General features: G+C 37.6%; 1 protein-coding gene across 5 annotated transcripts in view; it reads right to left on the bottom strand.

The window, feature by feature from the left end:
* The window catches only part of APBA1 (amyloid beta precursor protein binding family A member 1), a 93151-nt gene extending 72048 nt beyond the window's left edge, over positions 1-21103 (bottom strand). For all 5 annotated transcript variants that reach the window (XM_062600379.1, XM_062600380.1, XM_062600377.1 and 2 more), the window contains exons 1-2: positions 20991-21103; positions 20085-20306 (exon numbers count right to left, since the gene is read on the bottom strand). The gene's annotated coding sequence lies outside the window, so the exon portion shown is untranslated. The remainder of the gene's footprint in view (positions 1-20084; positions 20307-20990) is intronic.
* Positions 21104-21848: the final 745 nt, after the last annotated feature.

Consider the following 21848-nt stretch of genomic DNA (forward strand, 5'->3'; position numbering starts at 1 on the left):
AAAAACTACTCAGCTTCCAGAACAAAGATACTTACATACCTCACACTTAACCAGAAGAACACCCAAAAACATAGAAAGAAATAGAAAGAAGATAATCTATCATTAAAACAGTCACAGCCCTGAAACAACACTGCCTCAGTAAGTAGAATTACAAATTTATACCAGGTCACTCACTGTATTATCTTTTTCAAAAGGTAGAAGAGAACAAATTAACAAAGTCTTATGGGCAAGGCTTCACATTGCCTAAGGAAAAAAATGCAACTAGGCTCAGTAGTAACTGCTTATTTTCCAATACGGAAGAGTTCATCGAAGTGAGTAACATTTGCAGAAGCAATCTCTTCTCTCCATGCTGTCTGGACAAGGATATTTGACACTACTGGGATTAAAAAAATTGAATTCCAGCCTTCTTGCTGTTTGAAGTGGTCATATAAACCAAAATCACACAAGTAAGAGAAAGAGAAGGGAAGAATAATCAAAGTCTTAAAGTCTGCCCTTAATCTCCTCATTTGTAAACAAATATCAGAGTACTTTATACAGTTCTCACATAGATCTGAAAACTCAAAAGATAAGGCAGAAGAAAGTCAAAAAGTCCGTACCGAAGGGATACATGATTTCAAAGTTAAAATTTCTACCTCTTGTAAAATCTCTGAATAGACAACATTAAAGTTTCCTTTCCTAGTTTACCTATCTGAGTAATCAGCCACATAGAGCTGAAAATGTCACCTATTTTAGGAAAATGATAACTATGGAGAAATTGTGCTGGCTTATTATTCTAGGGTGGATAAAAATCTTGGCAAGAAATGCAAAAGTTATATCATAATGCCTAGAATAACTGTTGTCCACTTTATTTTTACCTGCCAATTTGAACAGCCTCTAAAACATCCAGACAGAAACCAAAATACAAGAACCTAAAATCAAATCTCTTTCTTAATAAGTTACACTAATACATTCATTCTGACAATTTAAGTTCTGTTTCACAGGAGTGAAAAAGCAATTTACTAAATAAGCCATTTGTAGAGAAAAACTATATTCAATTGAGCAACATACGAGTTTTGTTCTCCACAGTCCAGTATTTTGGATTATGTAGCAGTTGGTAGATACATGATCACTACTGATGGTAGGGATTCAAAAAATATTTCAAATTTTCTGTTGAAAAATGTCAGAAGAAAAAGTTTCAAACAAGCCTAAGTGTGATGATCAAGCTCTATATTTCTTCTAAGGTAACAGCAATTATTATCCCTAAGTTCATTTGCAAAAAGTTATTCGTGCAAACAAAACTATTACTATTAACTGCAAGATTCTTTTATAAATCATTACTACAACTGCAAAATGAAAGAATCGAAACTAAAAGAGGACAAAATTTAAGTTTTGTAAGAGTCTTCAACAATTCTTGATTCAATTAATTACAGCTGAAGCATCTGTGTAAAAGAAAAAGAGAAGTAAGAAAAAATAAGTCATGAGCTGCAATATAACCAACTCAGAATTACAAAGTAAATTCTTCTTTAAAAGCATGACATTTTTAATCTACTTTTAGATACATGAATACAAGTTCTATACTTCACATAACATTAGCTTTTCAAAGCTTTTCAAAGTCACATCAGACCCAAATAAACCAATGCAAAAAAAATGTTCACTGATAACTGCAAGAAAGAGGTCCCTGCAATGAATAAAGATAAAAGCTATGTTTAAGCAGTTTGTTGGAGAAGCTATCACATATGCTATGCAACATATCACATACATGTAACTGTATATATAACTTTTTAAATACAACTTAATGCATGTCAAAAAAATACAGACAACAAACTTCATTAAATAGTATTATTTTGCTGATTTTCAGTTCCTAGTTATCAAAAAGAAAATGAAGAGCCGTATTTTACTCCCATCCTCTAAGCAAAGCTACAGCCAGACGCTCTTGTGTTAAGTTTGCTAAATTCAGATTCCATCACCTCCAAACACAGACCAACAGTACTGTGGAAGTGAGTAGTCCAGCCAGCCTGCTGCTTCCATTTATACCAATGAACATGAAAGAAGAAGGCTTTAAGGTTAAGGCAAATTTTAAACTGGGTAAAACAGAGACCAGTGGAGGGTACCCAGGGCAGGAACAGTCAATGAACCAATTACTCAAGAGAAGATGTTCCATTTGTCTACTACAGTCTTACCAATCAAAGTTTTAAGAGATTCTACAAAAATGTCCAAACACCACACTATTGAAAAGTTTCACTCCTTCCCAGTGTACGGAATTCACTTACCTAGCAATCATTTCTTTTATAAATTATCTTCCTGCCTGGCTTCACTCTGACTAGTTTCTTCTAAATTTTGCCATCTGCCTGTTGAACTTTGCTTAGTTCTGGCAATACTATCAAATAAGACAGATGTTTGTTTTAGAAAGCAAAAGGTTAAATATAGGAATAACTGCGTACAAGCACTTCTCAGGAAATATAAAAATTCAGATCTAGAAGTGACACTTCCTTGAAATGGCAGTATCCCATCTCCCATCTTTTTCAAGAAGTTAAAAATACAGACAGAAAACAAGGCTAAACAGAACCCCTTCCATCCAAAAAGCAAACGTGGGATTTCATTAATAGCTTTTATATTGATCTATACCTTCTGTCAATATGGACAAATGAGCTGAGAATCTCTCACAAGAGAGTCTCTCTCATGGTATTTATATTCTCAAAACCACTGACTAAATTGTGTAGAGACTTGGAAATAAACAAACCAATAACTAAGTGCTTTCAGAAGGTTCTCCACATCACCCGAAGAAACACACCCTCATTGTTAAAGGGAGGCAATTTAAAACATCTCATAGTCTTTTAGGTGGAAATTAGTATATAACTTTTGATTTAGAACATACTTTTCATCCCATTTACCTCCTCATAAATCTGATACAGCTAAGTAGTAATACTTTCTGAATTTCCTGAAGCTTCATAAGCCTGTAATTTAGAAGAGAACAGCCTTCAGCTGCTCCTAAATAAAATACCTTATAAATATCAAAGTTGTATTAAAACACCTTCCCAGAATCCAAATCAACCAATTAGTGTGTGTGGTTTAAATTATATTGCCCAACACAAAAATCAATAGCAAAATTCACTGACTCCCAGCAAGAACAGAATCAAAATTATCTATACGAGGAGGAGAGAGAGAACACTAATAAAGTAATTTTGCCACATGAAGCCTACTGAAAGATTTGGAAAATAGTACTACTGAGAAAGCAGTCTACTTACTCAGCATGTTTTTTCTCTTAAAGATATCTTCAGACGGACTTTTTCCCCAGCTACAGGCAAGTGTACAGAACAGAAAAAGTTATCTTTGCTAGTAAGTTCATCAACTGCTCACACTTATGTTCTGCACCTTAGGTTGTAGTTTCAAATAAATAGATTAGTATCTAAAATTAATCATAAGCGCAGATGGCTACAGGTAACATCTTTTTCTTAGTAACTTCAACACAAATATTCAGTGCACAAGCTGATTAATCAACTGAGTAATCCTGGATTTAAGAAGGTGCAAGTACGAAATGAGCATACTATACAGTTTCCAATATGAATGAACAAAGCGTTACTTAAACAGATTATGCTTGAGGACAGTAGGAAAAGAAATGCAGAAACTTAAAAAGCAAAACTGCTTCCAAACAGAAAATGGGAATATTCCTCAGAGATGTGCACAAAGCCTCAGTGCCATGTCAGTTAAGTTCCCAAGTAAGGCTTCTGATAGTTGCAAACAAAGACCATGGAATAAACACTAGGTGTCAGCCCCAAGTTGATTCTGTATCAGTGCACCTCCACAAAATTCTGTATAGCCTTGAGTCAACTGCCATGAGCAATGATTTACATAAGGTGTCCCCAGCAACGAACATCATTTTTTCTTAAGTGAATCTGGGGGTTTATTACCTTTCTAAGGCAAGTGAGAAATCACTAGGAGTGACTTTCTCACCCCACCACAGAGTTGTTCTACAGCTAACAAGGCATGTACTGAAGAAATTTTAAGAGCACATGAATAACAGCTCCTGCCTGTTAATATGGCAGTTGCAGATATACAACTTTACTAACTCCAAATTATTGTCTGGGACTTAGATAATAATCTTAAAAGTAGATGAGAAGAGCTGCAAAGTCAAAGGATCTTTCAGCTTCTCAGTCCTTTTCTATTTTCTACTGAGATACTTCAGCAAATTCCCAAAGATTTGTAATCATGGAATCACTGTGAAGAAAATTCCACTTAGGAATATTTAGCTAAATTCAGAAATAATGCTGTTGATAATACCCCTCACTTTCACTAATTTTCACTTCAGTGATTTTGGACGTCAGTGCTAAAAAGCGTGGTCTCAGCTGCTATTCGTAACTTCCACAATGTTGTGCTCTATTGGTCTATTCATTGCTCTGAAAATGCTAATACACTGAACTCAGTGGGGCATTTCTAGGAGCTTTTCTAGAGCAAGCAATTAGTGAAAATGTAAACAGAAGTACACTGCATAATGAGAATCAAAATAATCTAAGTGTTACTTTAAATAAAAAAGGTAATCTCCAACATCTAAAGAGGATTATCAATCCATTACTTCTATCCTTACTCTCTCAAGATTAAAACAGCAATGTCATCTTAATTTTTTTCTCTTCTACAAGGACAGAAACACTGCAGTCTATCACTTCGCACATGACACATATTAAAGTAAATTTTTGCACAAGCTTCAGTGAGTTTAGCTGGAAGTCAAAAAAGTCTGCAAATTGCCTTAAGAACATTAACAAGCCTTGGCCATCAGGCAGGGAAGTCATTTAATTTCATATTTTCTAATAAATGAAATAAAGGCATCATTAATCTAAAGCTTCGTATGGTCCAAGAAGACGCAAACGCTGCACCTGAGTCAACCTCTAAATTGGAAATTTCCACTGTGTTCACACCAAAATTTAGGTCACAAAAACTACAGTGTGTCTTAAAACGCAAATGATTACCACAATGCAGGAAACGTATGGCAGTCAGGAAGTACAGCTGAAAGACGTATCATCGATACAGCGGGTAAGTCTGCTTCAGTGAGAAGGTTTCCACATCAAAAACCATCACTGCAACAGTCTTTCTGGTCACCTCACTGGAGAGTCAATCCCTGCCATGTGGCTAAGCAGGTGCAGTTACCTTCTCCACTCCTTGAAAATCACTCCAATACTTGCAATAAAGGGAAGCAAACTTCATTGCTGCACCAATTCTAAAATTTTGAAAAAGTCTGGCAAATCAACAGATTTCATCATTTTGAAAAGCAGGAAAAAAGGATATATTTTGTCATTTTGTTTACATTTTTTTCTGCTACATATCTCCAATAGATGCTGCTTAACTGCAGATTGTATGTTTCTTCAGCTCTAACTCGAAAATCAGGATCATCTTTAGTAAAAAAGTTGAGGGAGGAAAGGAAGAAGAAACTGTATTTAAGATGTCTTAGATTATTAAATATTTTCAAGCAAAAACATAGATCATTCAATTTTTAGTATATCCAGGGAATTAGTCAATTCAGCGACATGCTGCACAATAATCTTCTCCATTCAGAGCAGCACTGAAGCCACAACAGTAGTCCTATGCAGCAGCAATCAGACCTTTTGTAATGCAAACCTCACCATCCAACAGAGCTGGGCTCAATGACTAGTTACTGTTTTTAGATTTTGGACAAGTAAGGGCTGTGATTGCTCAACAGGCAGCATCTCCTGTGTCGCACGCTGATGATGAGTAAAAAGTGTAAATGTGGGTTCACTAGAAAGAACACCATAAAATTCAGGATGACTAAACAGACAGCAACAGTATCCAGAGATAGTGTTACTCAATCTTAAATCACTAAAAAGCGGTTACCACAGTGCTATGTTTTATGAGCATGCCGCAACAAGCGACAGAAGGATTCCTCAGGTTTATTACAGAACCACCAGGAGTGAAGGAATAGAGAAGAAAAACCAAGCTGGCTCAAAGTATCTAGCAGCCATAATTACTCTGTATTTTCAATGAAAACAAGTTCACGTAGAAACACACATCACCTTCTTATGACAACCAGCAGCAGCAATCAGAGACTTCTGCTAGAAATGGTACTTCCTTTGCAAGGAAAATACTCTAACAGTCAAGATCACAGGACCTACAAAACTCTTTACTCATCTACACTGACTCCTTTGAACCCTAGAAATCATTTCCCATCATAATGTAGTGCATCAATTAATTCGGCATTAATATCACAACTTCTCCTGAAGTTCAGTAAGATTTTTCAACACCTTTATCTTCAGAGCATCCTTCCCTGTTTTATCACTTTTGAAAATGTAATCAACTGCCTTCCACCCTGGACATTATTTCATTAAAGGTACTTGCACAATGTTACTATGTTTCCTTTTAACCTCTCTTTATCCAGCTTGAATTAGGCTCTCTCTGTTACTCACTAATCCCTAAAATTTGGATTTTTTTCCTACAAATTTTACTTTCTCTGTATTATTTAAAGAGGAAAGGCAAGTAGTACAAATGAGATCATGTCTGCAGTTCCAGAGATAGACTCCTTGGTACAGCACACACTTGACAGAAGCATTCCACTGACCTTCATAGGAATAAAAAGATCACTACAGACTATTATCTCATGTAATTACACTATGATCATCTAGTAGACTTCTAGATTTACCAATATAGATTTACTTTTATCAGAGGGATGTCTGACTTATCAGTTAGGAAGTAAAATTCCTTCCCTTTATTAACAAAACAGAAATAACAATATGCTCTTCTCCAATTTTTAAGAATCATCCCTACTCTTTGAACATCTTTGTCATATTCCAAAACAAACCCTCATATTGTAAGGGACACACAACTAAGGCAAAGATCAAAGTTTTTAGCTTCTTTTAAAGTGAAAAACATTAATAGAAGGTTAAGCTCTAAGACTGGAAACTTACCTACGATTCATATATTACTGTTAACTCAGTCCCTGTACTCCTTGCTGCCTCAGTTCTGTCAAGTCAAAACATTCTAAGAGCATAATCTTTTTCTCACAAAGAGATCATCAAAATTGCACTTAACATGGACTTCTCACGTCTGAATTGAAAGAGTTTTTTTTTTTTTATTGATGTTACAACTAACTTTCACTCTTCTACGGAAGGGGTAAATCTAGGTTACCTGGAAGGTACATTCACAAAGGGTTATCTATGAAGCTGATCCCTAAACAGTATAGTAATAAGAAACTTTAGATCATTCTTCAGGAGTCCAAGACGACCAAAAGAGGTTCTCCAGTCCATGTTGAGAAAGAGAAAGAACAAGGTGGGCAATTTTCCAGAGCGTATGGCAATATTATAGTGTCACTTTACAAAAATTTAGAAAAGGGGTTTTTCATACAACTGGTTTGCAAATTGCTTGACTAGAAACTAATGGGGGAGTGTTTGTTCTTGTTTCTGAATCCTATTAATTCACCTTTCCTTCCTTTGCAGTTACTAATTCACCTTGAGTTTAGCTAGTTGATTCAGCAGAAGTTGTGGTAAGTAGGCAAGCAACAAAACAGCTCTTGGCAGTCCTTAAAAATAGGTAAATGTTCAGAACATTGGATCGAGTCAACAGATCACCTTCCAGGATACTGAGAGACCTCAACACAATCTCCAAAATGGAAAGAAAAATAAAGATGACAGATGGAAAAAAAGGCTTATGACAATAGCTATCAGTTGTCAAAATACAAAAGAAAAGCTGATATAAAATCTATTTATACAGAACCAATGTAAAAATTATAAAAATGGCATATAAAGAGTATATACACCCACTTACTATCTAACGTTTACCTGTTATTTAGAAAAAGGTTTCTAAATATTAAAATAAAATGTTATTTTCACAGGGAAGAATAATAACCCAGTTTCTGCCCCAAATGACCATCATTCTGTTCCTGCCAGTGCAAACTCTGCAGAGAAAAGCAATGAAAGAGTTCACTTCTGCAATCCAGGAATGCATCTGTCCCTAGTAAATCAATAAAAACACACAAACCTCTGTACAAAGCAGTTGCACAATCACAACAGCAACAATACAGTTATCTTGCTTTCTAATCAAGCACTACAAAATTACCATGTACTTACTGTGCAGTGACAAGAGAAACTGTGTCCACATTTGTCACAATGAAATCTTCTGTGTCTGAAAATCACTGAGCATCTTTATTAGTGACATACAGAAAAAGCAAACACTATCTTACCCTAAGTATGCACAAAGAGCATCTTAATATTATATTTATTCATCATTATTTTTTAAAAAACCCAAAATTTAGAAAGTTTGATTTCTTTGACAGTAAATTCATTATGGTCACTGAGAATGGAAAGGCTTACCTTTAGTTTGCAATATGAAAGCTATGTACAGTAGCTGCCAAGTCTTTAGTACAAAGAGACAAAGGCTTATTTAGATCCTCTAGGCCACTGGATCCAAACTGTGGTCCGTGAAGCTTTCTATCACAATAGTGAAGACTCTGCCAGTCTTAAAGCTCTAAGATTATCTCATTAACCTAGTCCAGGATTATCCTACAGTTTCCAACAGATAAAGTCATTTTTCTGAAACGTATGTTCCCAGATTAAATGTACACTCTCTTGACATGTGTCCTCCACAGGTTCATCAGATCTTCTGTAATCCCTAGCAGAAAAAAATTCGCCTTCCTTCCCCCTCCCCGCCTTGTGTTATATGTCACATACATGCACCAAGAACTCATGAACAGGGCTACAGTTAGGACGAAGAATTAGCCTCACTGGAGAAAAAATGAAAAAGTGGAAATGATAATGTAATTTACAGACCAGATACAGATGGGTGAGAAAAGGATCACCATATACAATTTCAAGGCATTTAAAATACACTGTACCCACTGCAAAACTAGAAGAGATACAGTAGATGCAAAATAAAAGATACATATAAGTTTACTTTCCAACCCTTGTCACAAGGACACTTCACAGGCAGATGAAATTGAAGGACTACAGCACTGTGCCTACAAGAAGGAATGTAATTCTCACATGCTTCAGATGGGGACAGAAAACAAAGCCAATAATCTCATAACAAGCACACAGGAAGTACCTGTCCAGCACCTGGGTGTGAGACTTAAGTGTGAATGTGAAGGTAATCTTGTAAATACCAATAAAAGCACCACTTGCCATTCTCAGTCCCCAGAGAAAACCTGGCATTAATAACACCTATGCCAGCACGAAATACGTACTTTTTTGCTCAGTTTTCACTTCTGACACTCAAACACATCAGAAGCAAACGTGACAAAAATCTCCTCAGTTCTCTGTGTCAGTGCTTGATAAACTATAAATATCAGCACAAACACACCTGGGAGCTATTTAAAGAGAACTCAGATACCAGAGGTGCTGGGAAAGCATCTCACACAATGATATTTTCTACTAATGAGCAATAAAACAAGACAACTAAACCTCTACGGTTTTAGCCTCTCCTCCGTAGAAAGCAGCTTCCAGATTTTCATGGGATCCTTGCACCTTAACATATACCAGTTCATTTTCTCTTTAGACAGGACTGTAGCCAGAAGAATTGCCCTTTGAGTAAAAAGAGTATGGTGGAAAACCTTGTGAGGGATTCCTTGCTTTCAGAAAAAAAAAAAAAAAAAAAAAAAAAAAGTTCATATTCCATGAATTTTGATCTTAGACAGCTATGGGTATGGGATTTTAAGAGTATCCTCAAAAGATTCAGTTAACAAATAAGAGTAAAACAGTGAACAAGTGTCAAACTATAGAAGGCTGAATACATAATATTTACTAGCAGGTACTTTCTAGACTTCCTATATTTTCCTATAATTCTATATTTTATGCAAAGTCCTGATCATATATTTGGCATTGTACAACTAAACAATAAATATCACTTAAATTACTACAATGCTGTGACATTAAAATGCACCAGATAGGTGTTCCAGTTACATGAAGTCACTTCCCTTCCCCGTTCTTCTTCTCCAAATGTGATGTAATTTTTAGAGAGCAGTGACAGGTGCCAACACAGAAAAACCTATTTTGAAAGTTACTTGCTTACCAAAATGTAATCAATGCTCCAATTATTTTGGTCAAAACTAATTGTAAAATTTGGTGTTGATTTTGAAACCATTCACAAAACTGTTGTGCTGCAGAATATGTGGGGCTTCTTGGTGGTGCTGAAGAGCATTATTTTTACGATGATGAACATATTCTATACAATGAGAAGTTTCAGGCAAGTTCGATTTTTTTTCTAAATAACTTATCCCTGCCATCAACCTCACACAGTTTCCCTAAGACTGGCTTAACAGATGACTGACACTTCTTCATATGTTAAATATTCCAGTTTTTCCTTTCTTAGAAAAATTCTTGGAAAGAACTTTCTCATTTGTCCTTTCTTGGAAAAAAGAATTAAATAAACCATTCCTCTTCCCATATCCTTTCCTTTATGCTCACACAGAACTCTTCATACCACCTGTAAAATGCTGCATCCAGACAGATCAAAATATGACCTGGTTTCCAGCACATGACAGTGGAGCAGGGTCTGTTCTTCATTTGTGACACCAATGGGGAACTTCTGGGCTAGGGGCCTACTTGCAGGTTGCCACCCGAACTGAAGCAAGAGATCTCTATTTTGCATTTATCTTCCCTACAAGTAGTGTTCTCTTTCCTAAAACTGTTTAGGATTTCACTGATTATTCCATTGATTGCCAACTGATTATTCTGATATATGATTATTCTGTTCAAACTAAGGATAAATGATTGTAACTGAATTTACAGCACAACACTTCATTCACCACATATGGATTTGAAAGATCTGACAACAATGTGTTACTTACAAGTGCATCTGCTCTTTCCACAAATACCAGATAAAGAACAATAAAACCCACAGAAAAATTATGCAGACTTTACTGAATTGTGACTCAGAGCTGGTAAAACAGTGAGTTATACCAGATATACTCACTATTCAATATGCTCTTAGTTCTATAAAGCCAATATAAAAAACCTGCCATTAGGGTTTGTATCTTACTACACCATTAATAACGGTGTTAGATATTGCAAAAACACATAAAGCAGCAGAATTCCTGTACTAAATTAAAGATAGAAAAAGATTTAAACAGGTGGCACAAAATGTGCACCTACTTGGAGAAGGTTAGTTATTAAGTGGGTGTGTGTGTGATTTTTTACGTTTTAAGTCTTAACAATTGAAGAATAAATAGGATATTTTCAAAACAAGGTAACAGCTTTGTGTCCAACTCATTGCTGTTCATCTGATTAATAAAACCTCAATACCACCTTAACAGACTCAAAAAAAAAAAAAAAAAAAAAAAAAAAAAAAAAAAAAGAAAAAAACCTTCCTCTTCCTCCTATGACAAAAAAAGCCATGAATTATTCATCTCAACTCTGTAACCTCTTGCTCATTATTCGGCCATCTGATTTCTGGTGCTAGATAACTATGAAAGAATAGTCCACATCCTTAAGCATCTCAGCTGTCCACTGATGCAAAAATTATTCTATAGATTCTGCCATTTGAAGACACAAGGCTCTACGACAGGAAGCTTAAACAGTCCTTGTTTTCTGAATAAACAAAGTGCTTTCCCTCAATAAAAAAGGACCCTTACCTTACCACTAATGCCATTCTGTTATCTGGAGAGGGTCTAATGAATGCACATAAGCTTGCACCATAATACATGTGGAGGCCACTCTTTAGAAGATATGTGTACAGAGTTTAACACTTTGAATCCTAATTAAATTGTGAACTTCTCAGGTTTCAATACAGTTATATACTGGAAGAAAAAAAAATCCAAAATACCTCTGAGGCCTTTGCTTAATAAGACAGCATCTTCATGGATAGAGATGCTGAAGAAACGAACATGGACACAATGAATATACTGCTGTTACATTAACACACTAGACAGCCTTTTCTTCCCTTCTGAAGGCAGTCCATACTATAAGATGAATTCCAGTGTCTCAGGGTATTAAAGTAATGTCACCAGCTGGAAAGATTACAAGGAAGACAGTCTGATGCTTCCACGTTTGATCGTATGAGGCTGGCATGAATCACTGCTGTACAATCTATAGAGTTAGCATTATGAATTATAGCCAAAAAAGTAGTTTTCCAGTGGTGGGAGTCCATAATTCTTTTATCTTCTATTCTTGACTTTCCATGTGATATAAAGCTACTTCACATATTAAATTCTTCTATTTTATGGGCAGAAAATTTTAAAAGAATTTGCTGGAAATCTCTGCTAAGAAATTTAATGGATCAAAATAATTCAATTATTATGATTACATTCAATTACATCAGTGATTGTATTTCACTTATCTTTCAACATATACCATATCTATTCTTTAATAAAATTAGATAACCTGAACACTTTTACTTACACAAACGCTACAGAGGAAAAAAAAAAAGGAAGAAAAAAAAGGCAGAAAAAATCATGTAGAAATACCCTTGTCTGATAAGTAACTATAAAAATCAGCTCTGATTTAGTTATAGTCTCCTCAATATTAAACTGTTGGGAATTTTTCATAATAGCTTCCAGAAAGGAACTGGCCAATTACTCTGTTTCAAGAGAGTTTGTTACTGAAGCCATTTTGGTTCCTGGAGATTTGCCATCTTAAGAAGGTCCCTCAGCAATTTGATTTTTCCCTACTTAGTACCACTTCTGCCAACTGTACTTTTGCCCTTGCAAAAGGTTTTCAGATTGGGGGGGGGGGGGGGAAGAGAGAAGCACATATAATGTTGCAGAAGAAACTTCTGAGAATTAACAGTGATTCTAGCATGATGTCTTGGCAAAATTAAACACAGAACACATAGTATTTAAACATAACAACCATGACTTATTCTGAAAAACATATAGTTAACTTACCTGTCCTTTTCCTCTACCCTAAAAAGTTACTGTCATGTATGAAAACTACCCATGCTTCACGCACAAAAATGCTGTCCATAAAACCTAGTATTTCAGTTGCAGTTTTAATTCCTAGAGAAACACTAAAATGTAGTAATTTTTCAGAGTAGAGAATCTATAATTTTTTTGAAAATGGACTGTATAAATATTAACTGTGTAAAAGCTACGATTGCATTTCTAATATATACTTTTCATAGAAAAGTCTCATTTCCACATTGTTATTTAGCTCAAAATGATACTAAACTAGCACACACAAAAGATCAGGTAGGTAAATTATCCTAAGGGGATTTTGACAGAGAACCAGATCTCCTCTGGGAAATGTTCTGTGATTTCCTAGATATGAAAAACTAACAACTAGATATCAGCAACACAGGTATTCTCATAACTGATGTATCAAAAGACACAGGATAACATTTCATGTCATCTACAATAACCCCAAGAGCTACGTGATACATGAATGCGATTTTTTTCCATAGATATGGAAAAAGCAGATATGTATAGCTAATACACATTACCTCACAATCAATTTTTTCAATTCTTCTCTTCTGCAGAGAATGAGGATTGGCTATTTTTAAATGGTTCATTCATTTCAATTCTATTTATTTTTTCTGGAATTGAATTTTGCTGAAATAGTGAACTCCTTAAAGCTGTAGATCTGCATTTTCACAAAGAGTATTTTTCTCTAGAGCTGAATTCAGTTCAATAACTAGTTTTTCCAGAGTTCAGAAATTGATTAAGTTTAAAAAATAAAAAAAGGGGGGGAGGGTAATCATTTTCATTTTGCATGGCTTTCCCTGAAGCCAGAAATTTCTTAAACCAAAATTAAGCTTAAGAGGCTAAGACATCTTGATTCCTGTATCACTGACCAGAAACGATCAGATCAGTAGCTAATTAGAAATACTAGTTCATTTTAACTAGGTAATTAGATTTGTAGGCAGAGCACATTTTGATGAATTGTGTATCAAAAAACCAAATGAGTGCAATTCCTGAAACATAGCTGTTTTCTGTACTCTTGATTACATTTAAATTTACATCCAAAAGCAGCTTGACCTAAGTCAAAATAAACTCATTTAATTTTTACATTATCCTTAAATAAAGGAAAAGAAATCTAAGTGTGTGTTAAGATACTTAACTTTTGAGTGCCTCTTCCCAGCGACAAAACAAGAGTGAATTCATTTTAATGGCCAGAGTTAGCTACAAAAATCAGCAATTCAACAGTTATCAATGAAAGGCAACCTCTCTACAAAACAACTAAAAAACATGATCAACTTTGAATTTGTTTTACATTTACTGAAACCAATCACTGTATGCGTCAATTTCAACTGAGATTAAAACTGCTGATTCAGAAACTGGTGCAACTCAAAAGGTACTGCACACAAAAAAAAAGTTAAAACTGTGAATTGTACAGAACAGTAATCCACGGTGAAAGAAATCAGACTAATTGTCACAAGGTCATCATAGTTAAAAGGCAACAGTCTAGAGAGTCTATGCATTAAAGTCACTACAGAATCAACATTATTATTAAAAGCAAAGTTGTACTCTCATACTGATGCCCAACTCATTGTTGGGAATGCAGCAAGTTCAAACAGTTCTCCCATTCTTCTCGAAGTCTTAGTACTTTTCCGTAGGAAGACGCTTTCAAGGACTTTGGGATTTGCTCATTTTGTTGGTACGAAATAAAATTAAGCATGCCAGAATCCAAATGATGTCACAGCAATCTTGTAAGTGGATTAATCATTTATCAGCAAGGTAAGATAATTCTTGAGAGAGAAGAGAACCTGACTTTATCCCTATTTATCACTCTTAGACAAAATACACAATAGCTGTGGATATCAGAAACACAATGAAAATACAGAGTATTTAGATGTCCACTGAAAGACAATGAGATTACAAGACTGCAGACTGTTTTTACAAAGGATGTTTTATTTAATCACTACTTTTTAAATTCACTTTAGGAGAGATCAAAACCATAAAATTATCAGTGAAAATTTCCTTCATTAGCCAAAAGGTAACTGCATAACATGTATTACTGGGAAAGCCGCTTACCAAGTCTTTCATTTTTTAAAACTAGTGCTCAAGTTTTGAAACTGTTACAGCGTAATTTAATACAAAAATGCTTTCTACACTTCTGAAGGTTATTTTTCTTCCTTTTGAGAGTCTAAAATTTTCCCTTTTAGAAATTACTGAGTTACCAGCTAAGGTAATACAGCCAATATACTCTTATTTCACTGATTTCCTGAGTGGAGTGAATACAGTAAGAAGGATTTAAAAATAGAGCACACCAGAAGGCAGCCACTTCACACAGCACGCACTCCCTGTCGCAACATTCCCATCTGCCCCAACAGCAGTCAGTAAAATGAATTACTGTATATATATATATATATATATAAGTCCTGTAGACATACACGTATAGTTCAGAGAAAACCTTGCCTCTATCAGTCATGTTTCATACTGGGTAGATTGTACACCAGAACCTTTTGCACGCTGTTTGATATTTTTTGAAATCTATTAGAGAAGCAGAAGTTTGGTTTTGGGAATTTCACGCATTAGTAGTTCAAGACCTACATATATTGAGTGTGTAGTTTTTGTTTTAATCACCTGATCTGAGCAGGGTTTAGATCAGATGGCATTCAGGGATCCTTTCCAACCAGGCTTGTCTAAGACAGGTGTTTAAAAAAAGGGGGGAAAAAAAGGAAAAAAAGGGAAAAAACCCTCACAGCTCCCCTACGCATGCACACAAAATATGCCAACTTCCTGATCCAAGAGTAGTGGTAGTATTTACACTCCTAAAATTCACACAGTCAGACAATATATCATAGAACATAACTGGTCTCATCTATCCATCAGATTTAAGCCTAGAGAGTGTTAGTCAAAATTTTTTTACCTTAGCCTACAGAAGTCCTAGACCAAGAACTTATACCATCCGCTTCTTCCCTCATCTGTGACTGAAACTCTTTCAGATGTTACTTTTTTTTTTTTTTTTTTTTTTTTTTATGTTTTCTGATTTAAACTTACTGGATCTAGGAAGAGGTATACATAATATTATAGAAGCACCAAGATTTCTAACAAGACCAAAGTTCCATCAGAATAGGCATTATACTAGCATTCAGTAACACTATCAGCAAAAACTGCAACTCTTATCAGAATGGGTTAAAAAAAAATTGTCAAAAAAATCCCAAATATGTTAGAAAAAAACCACAATCATTTAATTTTTTAAATTTTCATAATGTTGTGATTTTTTTCTTATTTCTGCTTAAAATGATCTTCTTTTACCCAACTTTTAACATCTTGCCCTCTTCAATGCCAAACAAGTTTCTAGCAAAAGGTGTTTCTTTTCTAGCAAAAGGTATTGTCAGGAAGAACTTCTGATTGACCAAAAATTAGATAAATGGACCAAAAGTGGAATCGGAAACATTTTCTGCTACCTGACAAAATAAGAGAAACCAAAGGATTTATCCAGCTCAATACAGAGACTCAAACCTGTATCTCCTAGATTTCAGTCCACTACCTCAATCCTCACCCCTTCCCCAACCCCAGAAAAGCAGTTCTTGGCAGTTCTTGCCACGGTATACATCCTGAGCACAAAAAAATAAAGTAATAGTGAGTTAATCTAGGGTAATACCTCAGCTGAGCTTGGTGGCATACTAAACGTCATAGCTCTGCTTCCTGGTGTTTTCCTGATCTGTACTCATCTTCTGGAGTTCAAAGTTTGAGTATCAAATTCACCAAGGAGGCTTTCAATACTTGAAGAGCGTGCCTTGAAGGTTCAGAAGAGCTTAACTTATTGAGAAACCAAATTACAACTTAAAGGGATTTAGTCAGAACTTCAAGGATGTGTTGCTCATCTGGCATAACATTTACCCACAGGTTTTATCTGGAAGTCTTCCACTCTCTACTGTCATGCTTCCCTCATCTGTGGGGTAAGGTGGTCTTTGACCTATAGAGACTGATTTTTATTAATGTGCTCATAAAACAAATAATGTATGTATTGCTTAATCACTGTCTTATCAGCAAGATTGTACAGACTAAATAGATAATCCATTAACAGATGACAGCATGGGGGATTAGGGTACATGTCTAAGGTTTTTCTTTTTAAACAATCTGAGTTCATGGTCTAAATTCTACAAAACATCTCCTCTACCTTTTGCTAGGCAACAACAAAACCAGAAGTTCCTCATCTGGCCAACCACATCTCTACCATGCTGTTTTAAATATTTCCACTCCATTTCTTTCACTAGCATCCTTTCTATTTACAAAATCACACTAATTATCAAGAAACATTTGTTTATATAGATTTATTCTTCCACTCGGTATTTGAAATGAGACAGAACACAGTACAGGAAATACCTGGTAGGATGTAGCCCTGCAACAAACAAAGTAGACTAGGTAAACATAATGCAACCCTTTAAATAGCGAGGCCTGGACCCCATTTTCCCAGCAATGACAGCAGCATCTCCCTATTGACTCCTTGGAAAAAAACTTCACTTGCTTTTTCACTCCTTCTGTCAAGATGGACTCTCATGAACAGAGAGGGTCTCACTGAAAATATCATCCTATGTCCACTCAGCTACAGTACCCTTTACTAAATCTTCTGCCATCTGCAGTTGGTATTCTTCCATTACACTGTTCTTTGTTTCGGTTCTTGTGCTTGCTTATTTATATTATACTTGTTTATACATACATATATACACAATGTGTATTTATAGGATCTATAGGAAGTCTAAGAATTAGGATAGATATTATCATTATTGTATGTCTGCATATATAGAAGTAGCAAATGAGGATATCTCCCCAGGCCCTCTCAGTAAAACAACAAACAGAGTTTTTTTGGAGAACACAGTCTTACGCAGTACAAATAGGAAAATACTATCACACTGCTGGTTTATCAAGTCAATCAATACTATGAAGCAAAAACAATCAACCCATTGTTTTCAGAAATCTTTAACCCCTATACACTATGTATTACACAAAACCTATTAGAAATAAACGAGCAGAGAGCTGCTTATCAGAACTCTCACTATGTAGAAATCTTCAGCTTCTGTGAAATGAGAAAATTACATTTAAAAATACAGTTCTAGAACGTGAAGGTTTGACTAAAGTAATAGGATATTGCTTAAAATTAAGCCTCAGTTAACCAAGCTGCACTGCCTACAAACAACATACATTAAACTATCTGAAGCATCTCTTTTTTCTGAGAGGGGATACACAGAAAACATCTAATTCTTCTCATGCGTAATCTAGTGTAAAATCAGAACAGCTGCAGCCAACAGCAGTCAACTCATGCGCAAAGGCAGGGGGGGAATCTGAACCTGGTCTAAACTACCTAGGCAGAGAGATGCAAATTAAAAAGTTTTAGCTCTAAGTTTGATTTTCCTTGTCAACTCGAAGAGCTCAAAATTTAATATGTAACTACTTTTAAAGAAAGCTGATCATTAAGTTTTAGATTCTAACCCTGACCTCAAACGCAGTAACACTGCAGAACAAATGCAGTGTACATTTTCTCAGTTGTTATTTCTGGGTTTACTAACCTATTTCCCTGATTTTGTTTGCCCTAAACATCAAGACACATTTATAAAACCTAAAACGAGGCAACACTGTAAATGACTTAGCACGTTGGCATATTTCAAATATAAAACAAGAAGCTGATCATTTCTTTCCCTCCCTGCCTGCCTCTCATGCCAGTTTCAGTGGCAGTAGGCATTGCTTCTAATAGCAGAAGGTTAACAATGTCTCAAAGACCCACCTAATTCTCACGCTGCAGGCTTTTACTTCTTTCTTTTAATTTAAGAATACAAACATTGTATATGACTATGGCTTAAAATAATATCAAAAAAATCAGAGGATAGTTAAGGAATTAAAATTAACTCCAACTAAAATTCATTCAGATCCCAAAAACAAAGAATTCCAGCTTCTGAATATGTTTTTTACTGGATAGAGTCCCACAAACTTTACTCGAATCAGCAGCAAGATTTTTCTTATTTAGAAGCATTATGGATTCTTAACATTCATATCCAGCAAATAAGATGTTCACACCTACCTTCAAATATTCATACCCCCTCTCCCTGCCCCAGAAGAACGAGGGCACAGTTGATTATGCCAAGATTTTCACCTCCTGCATCCATTACATCACCATATCTCCCAAAGCATTACTTTGTATTATTTTAATACACTTGAGGACAGCTTTAACAAATAAAAAATTGGGAATATGTTGTTTCTAAAATCTAAGAACTAACCAACTTATGACATACAAATGTTTAAAATTATACTGTTAGCATGAAAAATAGTGAAAATAATTTTACATTAAGTAACTACAATACTTAAAGTTACACTAGGAAGTATTTGTCTCTCTCCCTGCTCTCCAACACATCAAAACTATTCTATCTAACCAGCTATACCAAATCACTTTCGCAGCATTCTTCCATTTTATGGTCAAAGGATCAATCTATGAACACTCTCATTTTAATAAGCTTCTCAAATACTGTCCTTGCATCTGTTAGAATACAGAATAATAGACAGAAAAACATTATTGTTATTTTAAGGGAGGACAATGGATTAATGCAAGCCAAATGTATTGCTTCGAGCTACAACTAAAAAGATCCAAGAAAACTCAAGACCACTGAACTATAAGATTCATACTATACAATTAACCTTGAAGAGCCAGCAATCTGAAAACTAGTATGGCCTCAAAGCTCGTATATTTCTCAAATTCAGATTAAATCTTTTCCAGTGAACACAAGCTGCTTTTCTTCTTTTTCAGTCAAGTTCTGTTTTACATTTTACCCAACAGACATCCATAAAGCCCTTCCCAAAGGGCAGTAGAAAGCTGAATTTGCTGGTTTTGCAGTTTCCCATGATCTCGTGTTCTTATTTACTGGATAGTTAATGTGTCAGTATAAATATACACTAATGCACCACAGGTACAGTAGAATTCCATGTTAACTGTTTTCCTCCAGTCAAAATACAAGTCACACACAAAAAAAAAAAAAAAAAGTATTTCTTAGATTTTCAATAACCTCCCATCAAAGTTTGAAGGGCTGAGAAACTGAAGAATAAAAGCTGTGTTTTGAAATGAGAAGAGAGAGGCTGTATGTGCTCCACTAGAATCACTATAATTAAAAATAATAACAAGCAAGCAGTCTTCCTCCCCTCCCCCTTCAGATTAAAGCAAAAGATAAATATGCACCTCACTTCTAGTTATCTGCATATCACTAAAATTTAACACCTAAAAAACGAATATATTCTTTGTCCTCACCAGAGTCTGGGGAAATAACTCATCACACGCTTGTTTCAGCCCCAGGCTGCAGAGGCAGGGTCAGCCAGCGCAGATTTGGACAGCAATGCAGCAGGATCTGAAGTACTGCGATTGGAGTATTTTCCAGGGCAAGCCGGTCGGGACCTAGAGGCCACATCCACACAGCAGAACCAGAACCGCAGCCACTCGGATACGATCTTGCGAGCCGGCATAAGGCAAAGCCTACCGAAGATGAGAAAAAACGCTACATGCCCGATCTGCCCCACACCCACGTCAGCTCGCTGTCGGGGCATGCGGAGTCAGGCGAAAGCATCCATGCCTCCCGCTCCCCCAGCAGCTACGACCACCACCACCCCGCAGCGCGCACCAGCCCCCGGGAAAACGCCAACTCCGCAGCCCGGCTCAGCCGCGGAAGCGGGAAGCACCGCGGCGCTGCGCCTTTCCAGCGCAGGCCGCGGCGGCCGCCGCCCCGCGGGCGCGGCGCCCCCCGGGTGCCCCCACCAGCGCTGATCTTTCCAGAAGGCAGCCGGGACGCGCGCGCCGCCGCCGCCTTCGCCTCTCAGCCTGACACCGGGCCGCGACCCGCCCCGCGCCCCTCCGCCCAGCGGCGGCGGCCACGGGAGCGGAGCGTCCGCCGGAGCCCACGGAAAAGCCGGGGGGCGCGGCGGATCCAGGCGCGGGGACGCGTCCCGGGAGCCCAGCGGGCGGATGCGGCGCTAACGCCGTTTTCCGGCCCTTCCCTGCCCGCGGACGGACAGACGGACGGGCCGGCCGGCGGACACACAGACCCGCGGCGCCCGGCCCGGCCCGGCCCCACATCCCGGCGGCGGCCATGTCAACCCCCTCCCCCCCCCCCCCGCGCCGCGCCCCGCCGCGCCGCCCGCACCCGCGCAGCCCGCTCCGCACCTGGGTGCGGGTCCGCGCCGGCCCCTCAGCACGCGGGGCGGCTCCGGCCGGGGAGGCAGCGCCGCGGGGCGCGCACAGCCCTGCAGCCGGCCTCGCCGCCCGCCGCCGCCACCATCTTCCTCCTCCCCCGCGCCGCCGCCCCGGCCCCGCCCCGGCCGCCGGATCCCTCCGCGGCGGCGGCGGTGAAGCGGCTCCGGTGAAGCGGCTGCGCGGCGTTCGCGGCCGTGCAGGCCCGGGGTGGCGGCGCGGGGTGGCGGAGCGCGGGCGAAATTGCTCCCAGGGCTCCTCTTTTTCTCTCCCCCCCCCCGCTTTTTCCCCACCAAACCGTTTGTTTCACAAGTCGCTATGAGAAAGCCTTAATTTCCACCCTGTAAAATACATTAATTGGATTCAGCATGTCTCCATCCTACCCCTATTTATACATCCATTAGCCCAGATAAGAAAACGAATTTATTTTTTTTAGCTACATTAGTCTACTATGCTCATATGTATTTTCAAGAGATTTCCAGGGAAAACTGCCATGGTCTTAGGCCTGTGACTCGCTACTCTCAGACGGGGAGGGGGGGGGGGGGGGGAAGGGCAAAGGCGCATTCCCGCACCCGGAGCAAGTTACAAGGTCAGAGACAGCTCAGGGTCTGCTAGGGACAGAAATGAATGCTTTTTACCATCTGAAAGCTTGTAATTGCGGCTTTCGTGTGTCATAAAGCATTAATCTTTGCCTCTACTGGTTTGTGAAGTATCTGCAGCTGGAATAGACTGTTGCAAAGATGCTTTGTGGTATTGAAGCAGGAACTTAATATTCAGAACCAGAAATGTTTCTAAACTCTGATACTAGCGGGACCAACAAATTGAAAATCA

This window comes from Rhea pennata, chromosome Z (genome assembly GCF_028389875.1).
Source record: "Rhea pennata isolate bPtePen1 chromosome Z, bPtePen1.pri, whole genome shotgun sequence".
Taxonomy (NCBI): Eukaryota; Metazoa; Chordata; class Aves; order Rheiformes; family Rheidae; genus Rhea; species Rhea pennata.